Raw genomic sequence first — 8428 nt, 5'->3', positions numbered from 1 at the left:
TGCCTAGAATTCTGTGTTGAGGAGTTGCCACAGAAGTAGACCCAGAAACAAATAGCGTATTTGGCAGATGAAGTAGGAAAGGGAAGGGAGGTAAGCAAATAAGGGCTCAGTTAATGTGAAGTTATTGCTCTGGGCAATTGGGGCTCAATCCCACTAGAGACCCCTTAAAACATTGTAAGGAATACAACTCAGACAAGTTGCTGTGAGAGGTGTAGAGTCTGGATAGTAATACCAGCCCTCGTCACTCTGTGTGGAAGGGTGGTCTCTCTGGCATGCTCTTGGGATTGTCACACCTTGGCACTATGGCCTACTCTGTGCCCTGGTCAAACAATCTTCTTAGAAACAGTTGCTTGACACAGAAACCTCTGACAAATACTGGAACTGACCACAGAAGTGCCATCTGACCTCTGAAATGGGCCAGGGAAATATGGGCAAGGCACAAACACTATGCAGTGCTCCAAAAAGATAAGTAAGTCAAATCTGGACTTAATGAGTGAAAGTCTGTCAACAGATATTGTAGGTGTGTTTGGCAGCATTTGCCATTCCTTAGTTTATTATAAACCCCACGAATATAATTTAGGAAAACTAAACCTTTTCAGATTTTTGTGGTATATTTGTTTCCCCTGCATGGTTGATAGACGTAAAAAGAAGTGCAGAAGCGCCATTGCATTACCATAGTGTCTTTAATTAGCAGTATCACTGGAAACATACAGAGATGACTTGCACAGTAGAGAAATAAAGCCATGATGTTCCAATTGTTTGATGATGCTATTTGGGATGGTGAAGGCTGAGTTCTCAGATTTAATTTGGTAAACATAATTTTGTCTAAGGTGGTTATCACAATACTGCATATATTAGAAATCTTGTCATTACATTCCCTAAATTAGGCCTGTTTAAAAAGACGTATTTAATACTCTTAGCTGTGAAGGCAACAATGTCTAACAAGAAATCTGTCTACTGATGTTTGTAATTTGTAACAGTATCCCCGTACAGAGCAGTGTACTAACAATCCCAGTTAGTATTAATTACTCCTTTCAGTTTAAGAAGAAAATGAGAAGTGCTTAATAATCAATCTCAAGTTTATTAGGAGCTAAATTCCATTGGAGGTGAGAGGCAGTTTTGCAGTAAGAATGCCAGAGGAACACATTCAGTGGCACAGAGCATTGCTGAAATTAAAATCATTAGATAACAAGCAACGTATGTGTACTTAGCCAACTAGATGACTAACTGGCTGAAATTAGCTTAAAAAAAAAAAAAAATTCCACAACTGTCAATAGCCATCACCACTGAAATAGTACATATAGTGAAGAAAAAAGCTTTAACTTTCTGTCCAGTCAAATCTAAGTGTATCACACTCAATTTTCCTTCCTTAGTAATCTAAATAATTTCCCACCTTGCTCATGATTAATGTCTTGCCAGCTCCTACTCAGTTCCTCCACTTTACACGACCTAATTAAAGAAAACATTTCATGATTGCCTATTTTTTCTCATGCATGACAACCTATTATTTTTCCTACCACCTGATTAGGGCTTTATTATCCTTGGATTTAGATTGATTTGCTGAGCACTTTAATAAAACACTACTTAGTTTGATTTAAAGGACTACAGGTTTCCTTCATTCATACAATTATTTTTATAACCATGGTACATTCTAAATACTCTACAGTCCATCCGAAAAGCAGTTTTAGATTGCCACCAAACAAGGTTATAAAATAAGAATCACAGGTGACATTCCTGTTGAATATGGGAATATGAGTTCCATTGTGGGCAGTCATGAGAGGACATTTTGCAATATAATTTGTCAAGAGTGATAAATCTATTTCATCATATCTGTCAGGGATGGCTCCTGTGTATTAAAACTACCATAAAGTTTGCTCAAGATAAACTAAAAGTTTCATATGATTAAATAATCATAAATTTATGATGACAAATTACATTTACTGTGTTATCTACAACCCGAGCCAAAATTAGATAGAGTTCAAATGGATGATGATGCATTTTGATTTCGTATCTAGTGAATTTTTATTAAATAAATGAGATGTGCAACATTTATAAAACTGTCTTTTATTTTGGACCTTTTACTAGAAAGTTGTATCTTGTCAAAAATAAAGGGGCACACATATACACATTGAATTACTAATTAAATGAGCTGCCAGTAGAAAAGTAAAGAAAGTTATTTAAATATTAACTGGAGAACACGTGGTGCTTGGTAGACGCTGAACCATCACAGATGAGAAGAAATTCCAGTCCTAAGAAAGAAGCCTAAGTCTCATCCTTCAGTGGTGAGAGACAGGTGGTGTTCAGTGGTAGATAGCCCAGTGAGCCCCACTGGAGTCCAGGGATTAAAGAAATATTGACAGAAGTTTCAGTTATGCATAATCTAATCAGACATTCAATCCATTATTTATTTATTTATTAAGTGCATGCTATGTGCAAGGTTTAGAACAAAATTCTTTCAATGATTTTAAAGAATCTCAAGAGATTTGAAAGCTCGCTGGGGTGACTGAGTTCATCTGTTAAAAAGAATTTAAAGGGTCCAAGCTTGGAATATGCCTATTGGTTTTCAGGCACCTTAATAATACCAACTCTTTGACTTCAGGATTCTTATCTGAGGGAAATCAAAGAATGTGGATGTAAAGTGGCATTTGGTCAAATGGGAATTTCTGTGACTTTCAACATCACTCACAAACACACACACATGTTGTTCATAATCTTGTTAGAATTGAGAGTTGTTCCAATGTGGTAGCATTTGTTCATCACATCAGGACATTTCTTAAAGTTTACTTATTTTGATTGACAAAAATGGTGTATATATTTATGAAATAAAACGTGTTTTGAAATATGTATAGAAATGGCTTACATCAAACTAATTAACATATGCATTATCTCACATACGTCATTTTTTTGTGGTGAGAGCAAAATGTCCTCAGTGATTTTCAAGACTAAATATATTATAATTAACTAACATCTCTTGAATTTTATTCCTCCTATTGAACTGAAATTTTGTATATGTTAACCAGTGTCCCCTGACACACCATCAGTCCCTGGAAACCACTACTCTACTCTATGCTTCTATCAGTTGGACTTTTTTAGATTCTACATGTAAGTGAGATAATGGGATATGTATCATTCTGTGACTGGCTTAATTCACTTAACGTAATGTCCTCCAGGTTCATTTATGCTGTCACAAATGACAAGATTTCCTTCATTTTAAGGCTGACTAGTATTCCATTGTGGATATACGCCACATTTTCTTTATTCATTTATCCATTGATAGCCACTTAGGTTGATTGCATATCTTGGCTATTATAAATAACACTGCAATGAATGTGGGAGTGCAGATATCTCTTTGACATTGTGATTTCATATTCTTTGGTTATGTGATTGCAGTGGGATTGCTGGGTCATTAGGCAGCGCTATTTTTAATTTTATGAGGAACCTCCACATTGTTTCCATAATGGCTGTACTAATTTACATTCCTGCCAGTAGTGTACATCCTTGCCAACACTTGTTAGCTTTCATCTTTTATATTTTTATTTTTATTTCTTTTTTTTAATTTTACTTCAAGTTCTGGAATACATGTTTAGAACGTGCAGGTTTGTTACATAGGTATACACGTGCCATGATGGTTTGTTGCACCCATCAACCCATCATCTACATTAGGTATTTCTACTAATACTATCCCTCACCTAGCCCCTTACTCCCTGACGGGCCCCAGTGTGTGATGTTCCCTTCTCTGTGTTCATGTGTTCTCATTGTTCAACTCCAACTTATGAGTGAGAACATGAGGTGTTTGGTTTTCTGCTCCTGTGTTAGTTTGCTGAGAATGATGGCTTCCAGCTTCATCTATGTCCCTGCAAAGGACATGAACTCATCCTTTTTTATGGCTGCATAGTATTCCATGGTGTACATGTGCCACGTTTTCTTTATCCAGTCTATCATTGATAGGCATTTGGGTTGGTTCCAAGTCTTTGCTATTGAGAACACTGCTGCAATAAACATATGTGTGCATGTGTCTTTATGGCAAAATGATTTATAATTCTCTGGGTATATACCCTGTAATTGGATTGCTGGGTCAAATGGTATTTCTCGTTCTAGATCCTTGAGGAATCACCACACTGTCTTCCAAAATGGTTGAACTAATTTATACTCCCACCAAAAGTGTAAAAGCATTACCATTTCTCCACATCCTCTCCAGCATCTGTTGTTTCCTGGCTTTTTAATGATAGCCATTCTAACTGGCATGAGATGGTATCTCATTGTGGTTTTGATTTGCATTTCTCTAGTGACTAGTGATGATGAGCTTCTTTTCATATGTTTGCTGGTGCATAAATGTCTTTTTTTGAGAAGTGTCTGTTCATATCCTTCGCCCACTTTTGGATGGGGTTGTTTGTATTTTTCTTGTAAATTTGTTTAAGTTCTTTGTACATTCTGGATATTAGCTCTTTGTCAGCTGGATAAATTGCAAAACTTTCTCCCATTCTGTAGGTTGCCTTTTCACTGTGATGATAGTTTCTTTTGATGTGCAGAAGTGCTTTAGTTTAATTAGATCCTATTTGTCAATTTTGGCTATTGTTGTCATTGCTTTTCGTGTTTTAGTTATGAAGACTTTGCCTATGCCTATGTCCTGAATGGTATTGCCTAGGTTTTCTTCTAGGGTTTTTATGGTTTTAGGTCTTAGTTTAAGTCTTTAATCCATCTTGAGTTAATTTTTGTATACGGTGTAAGGAAGGGGTCAAGTTTCTGTTTTCTGCATATGGCTAGCCAATTTTCCCAACACCATTTATTAAATAGGGAGTCCTTTCCCCATTGCTTGTTTTTGTCAGGTTTGTCAAAGATCAGATTGTTGTAGATGTCTGGCATTATTTCTGAGGCCTCTGTTCTGTTCCATTGGTCTAGATATCTGTTTTGGTACCAGTATCAAGCTGTTTTGGTTACTGTAGCCTTGTAGTATAGTTTGAAGTCAGGTAGCATGATGCCTCCAGCTTTGTTCTTTTTGCTTAGGATTGTCTTGGCTATACAGGCTCTTCTTTGGTTCCATATGAAATTTAAAGTAGTTTTTCCTAATTCTGTGAAGAGTCAATGGTAGCTTCATGGGGATAGCATTGAATCTGCAAATAACTTTGGGCAATATTGCCATTTTCATGATATTCATTCTCCCTATACATGAGCATGGAATGTTTTTCCATTTGTGTCCTCTCTATTTCTTTGAGCACTGGTTTATAGTTCTCCTTGAAGAGGTCCTTCACATCCCTTGTAAGTTGCATTCCTAGGTATTTTATTCTCTTTGTAGCAATTGTGAATGGGAGTTCACTCATGATTTCACTCTCTATTTGTCTGTTACTGGTGTATAGGAATGCTTCTGATATTTGCACATTGATTTTGAATCCTGAGATTGTTGAAGTTGCTTATCAGCTTCAGGAGATTTGGGGCTGAGACGATGAGGTTTTCTAAATATACAATCTTGTCATCACAAGCAGAGACAATTTGACTTCCTCTCTTCCTGTTTGAATACACTTTATTTCTTTCTCTTGCCTGAATGCCCTGAACTTCCAATAATGTGTGGAATAGGAGTGGTGAAAGAGGGCATCCTTGTTTTGTGCTGGTTTTCAAAGACAATGCTTCCAGCTTTTGCCCATTTTGTATGATACTGGCTGTGTGTTTGTCATATGTAGCTCTTATTATTTTGAGATACGGTCCACCAATACCTAGTTTATTGAGAGGTTTTAACATGGAGGGCTGTTGAATTTTGTTGAAGGCCTTTTCTGCATCTGTTGAGATAATCATGTGGTTTTTGTCGTTGTTTCTGTTTATGTGATGGATTATGTTTCTTGATTTGCATATGTTGAACCAGCCTTACATCCCAGGGATGAAGCTGACTTGATCGTGGTGGTTAAGCTTTTTGATGTGCTGCTGGATTCTGTTTGCCAGTATTTTATTGAGGATTTTTGGATTGATGTTCATAAGGGATATTGACCTGAAATTTTCTTTTTTGTTGTGTGTCTGCCAGGTTTTGGTATCAGGATGATGCTGGCCTCATAAAATGAGTTAGGGAGGAGTTCGTCTTTTTCTGTCATTTGTAATAGTTTAAGAAGGGATGGTACCAGCTCCTCTTTATACCTCTTGAAGAATTCAGCTATGAATCTATCTGCTCCTAGGCTGTTTTTGGTTTGTAGGCTATCAATTACTGCCTCAATTTCAGAACTTGTTATTGGTCTATTCAGGGATTTGACTTCTTCCTGGTTTAGTCTTGGCAGGGTGTATGTGTCTAGGAATTTATCCATTTCTTCTAGATTTTCTAGTTTATTTGCATAGAGGTGTTTATAGTATTCTCTGATGGCAGTTTGTGTTTCTGTGGGATCAGTGGTGATATCCCCTTTATCGTTTTTAATTGTGTCTATTTGATTCTTCTTTCTTTTCTTCTTTATTAGTCTTACTAGTGGTTTATCTGTTTTGTTAATTTTTTCTAAAACCAGCTCTTGGATTCACTAATTTTTTGAAGGGTTTTTCGTGTGTCTATCTCCTTCAGTTTCACTCTGATCTTAGTTATTTCTTGTCTTCTGCTGGTTTTTGGATTTGTTTGCTCTTGCTTCTCTAATTCTTTTAATTGTGATGTTAGGGTGTCGTTTTTAGATCTTTCCTACTTTCTCCTGTGGGTATTTAGTGCTATAAATTTCCTTCTAAACACTGCTTTAGCTGTGTCCCAGAGATTCTGGTACATTTTGTCTTTGTTCTCTTTGGTTTTAAAGAACTAATTTATTTCTACCTTCATTTCGTTATTTACCCGGTAGTCATTCAGGAGCAGGTTGTTCAGTTTCCATGTAGTTGTGCGGTTTTGAGCGACTTTCTTAATCCTAAATTCTAATTTGATTGCACTGTGGTCTGAGAGACTGTTTGCTATGATTTCCATTCTTTTGCATTTGCTGAGGAGTGTTTTACTTCCAATTATGTGGTCAATTTTAGAATAAGTGCGATGTGGTACCATAAAGAATATATATTCTATTGATTTGAAGTGGAGAGTTATGTAGATGTTTATTAGGTCCACTCGGTCCAGAGCTGAATTTAAGTCCTGAATATCCTTGTTAATTTTCTGTCTCGTTGTTCTCATATTGACAGTGGGGTGTTAAATTCTCCCACTATTACTGTGTGGGAGTCTAAGTCTCTTTGTAGGTCTCTAAGAACTTGCTTTATGATTCTGGGTTCTCCTATATTGGGTACATATACATTTAGTATAGTTAGCTCTTCTTGTTGCATTAATCCCTTTACCGTTATGTAATGGCCTTTTCTTTTTTGATCTTTGTTGGTTTAAAGTCTGTTTTATCAGAGACTAGAATTGCAACCCTTTCTTTTGTTTTGCTTTCCATTTGCTTGGTAAATCTTCCTGCATCCCTTTATTTTGAGCCTATGTGTGTCTTTGCATGTGACATGGGTCTCCTGAATACAGCACATTGATGGGTCTTGACTCTATCCAATTTGCCAGTCTGTGTCTTTTAATTGGGGCATTTAGCCCATTTACATTTAAGGTTAATATTGCTATGTGTGAATTTGATCCTGTCATTATGATGCTAGCTGGTTATTTTGCCCATTAGTTGATGCAGCTTCTTCATAGTGTCAATGGTCTTTACATTTTGGTATGTTTTTGCAGTGGCTGGTACTGGTTTTTCCCTTCCATGTTTAGTGCTTCCTTCAGGAGCTGTTGTAAGGCAGGCCTGGTGATGACAAAATCTCTCAGCATTTGCTTGTCTGTAAAGGATTTTATTTCTCCTTCACCTTTGCAGCTTAGTTTGGCTGGATATGAAATTCTAGGTTGAAAATTCTTTTCTTTAAGAATGCTGAATATTGGCCCCCACTGTCTTCTGCCTGTGGGGTTTCTGCTGAGAGATCTGCTATTAGTCTGATGGGCTTCACTCTGTGGGTAACCCTACCTTTCTTTTCGGCTGCCCTTAACATTTTTTCCTTCATTTCAACCTTGGTGATTCTGAAGATTACGTGTCTTTGGGTTGCTCTTCTCGAGGAGTATCTTTGCAGTGTTTTCTGTATTTCCTGAATTTGAATGTTGGCTTGTCTTGCTAGGTTGGGGAAGTTCTCCTGAATAATATCCTGAAGAGTGTTTTCCAACTTGGTTCCAGTCTCCCCGTCACTTTCAGGTACACCAATCAAACATAGGTTTGGACTTTTCACATAGTCCCATATTTCTTGGAGGCTGTGTTCATTCCTTTTCGTTGTTTCTTCTCTAATCTTGTCTTCATGCTTTATTTCATTAAGTTGATCTTCAATATCTGATAGCCTTTCTTCCGCTTGATTGATTTGGCTATTGATACTTGCGCATGCTTCACAAAGTTCTCCTGCTGTGTTTTTCACCTCTATCAGGTCATTTATGTTCTTCTCTAAAGTGCTTATTCTAGTTAGACATTCGTCTCACCTTTGT

This window comes from Pongo abelii, chromosome 11 (genome assembly GCF_028885655.2).
Source record: "Pongo abelii isolate AG06213 chromosome 11, NHGRI_mPonAbe1-v2.0_pri, whole genome shotgun sequence".
Taxonomy (NCBI): domain Eukaryota; kingdom Metazoa; phylum Chordata; class Mammalia; order Primates; family Hominidae; genus Pongo; species Pongo abelii.
Note: the sequence above shows the minus strand (reverse complement) of the source record.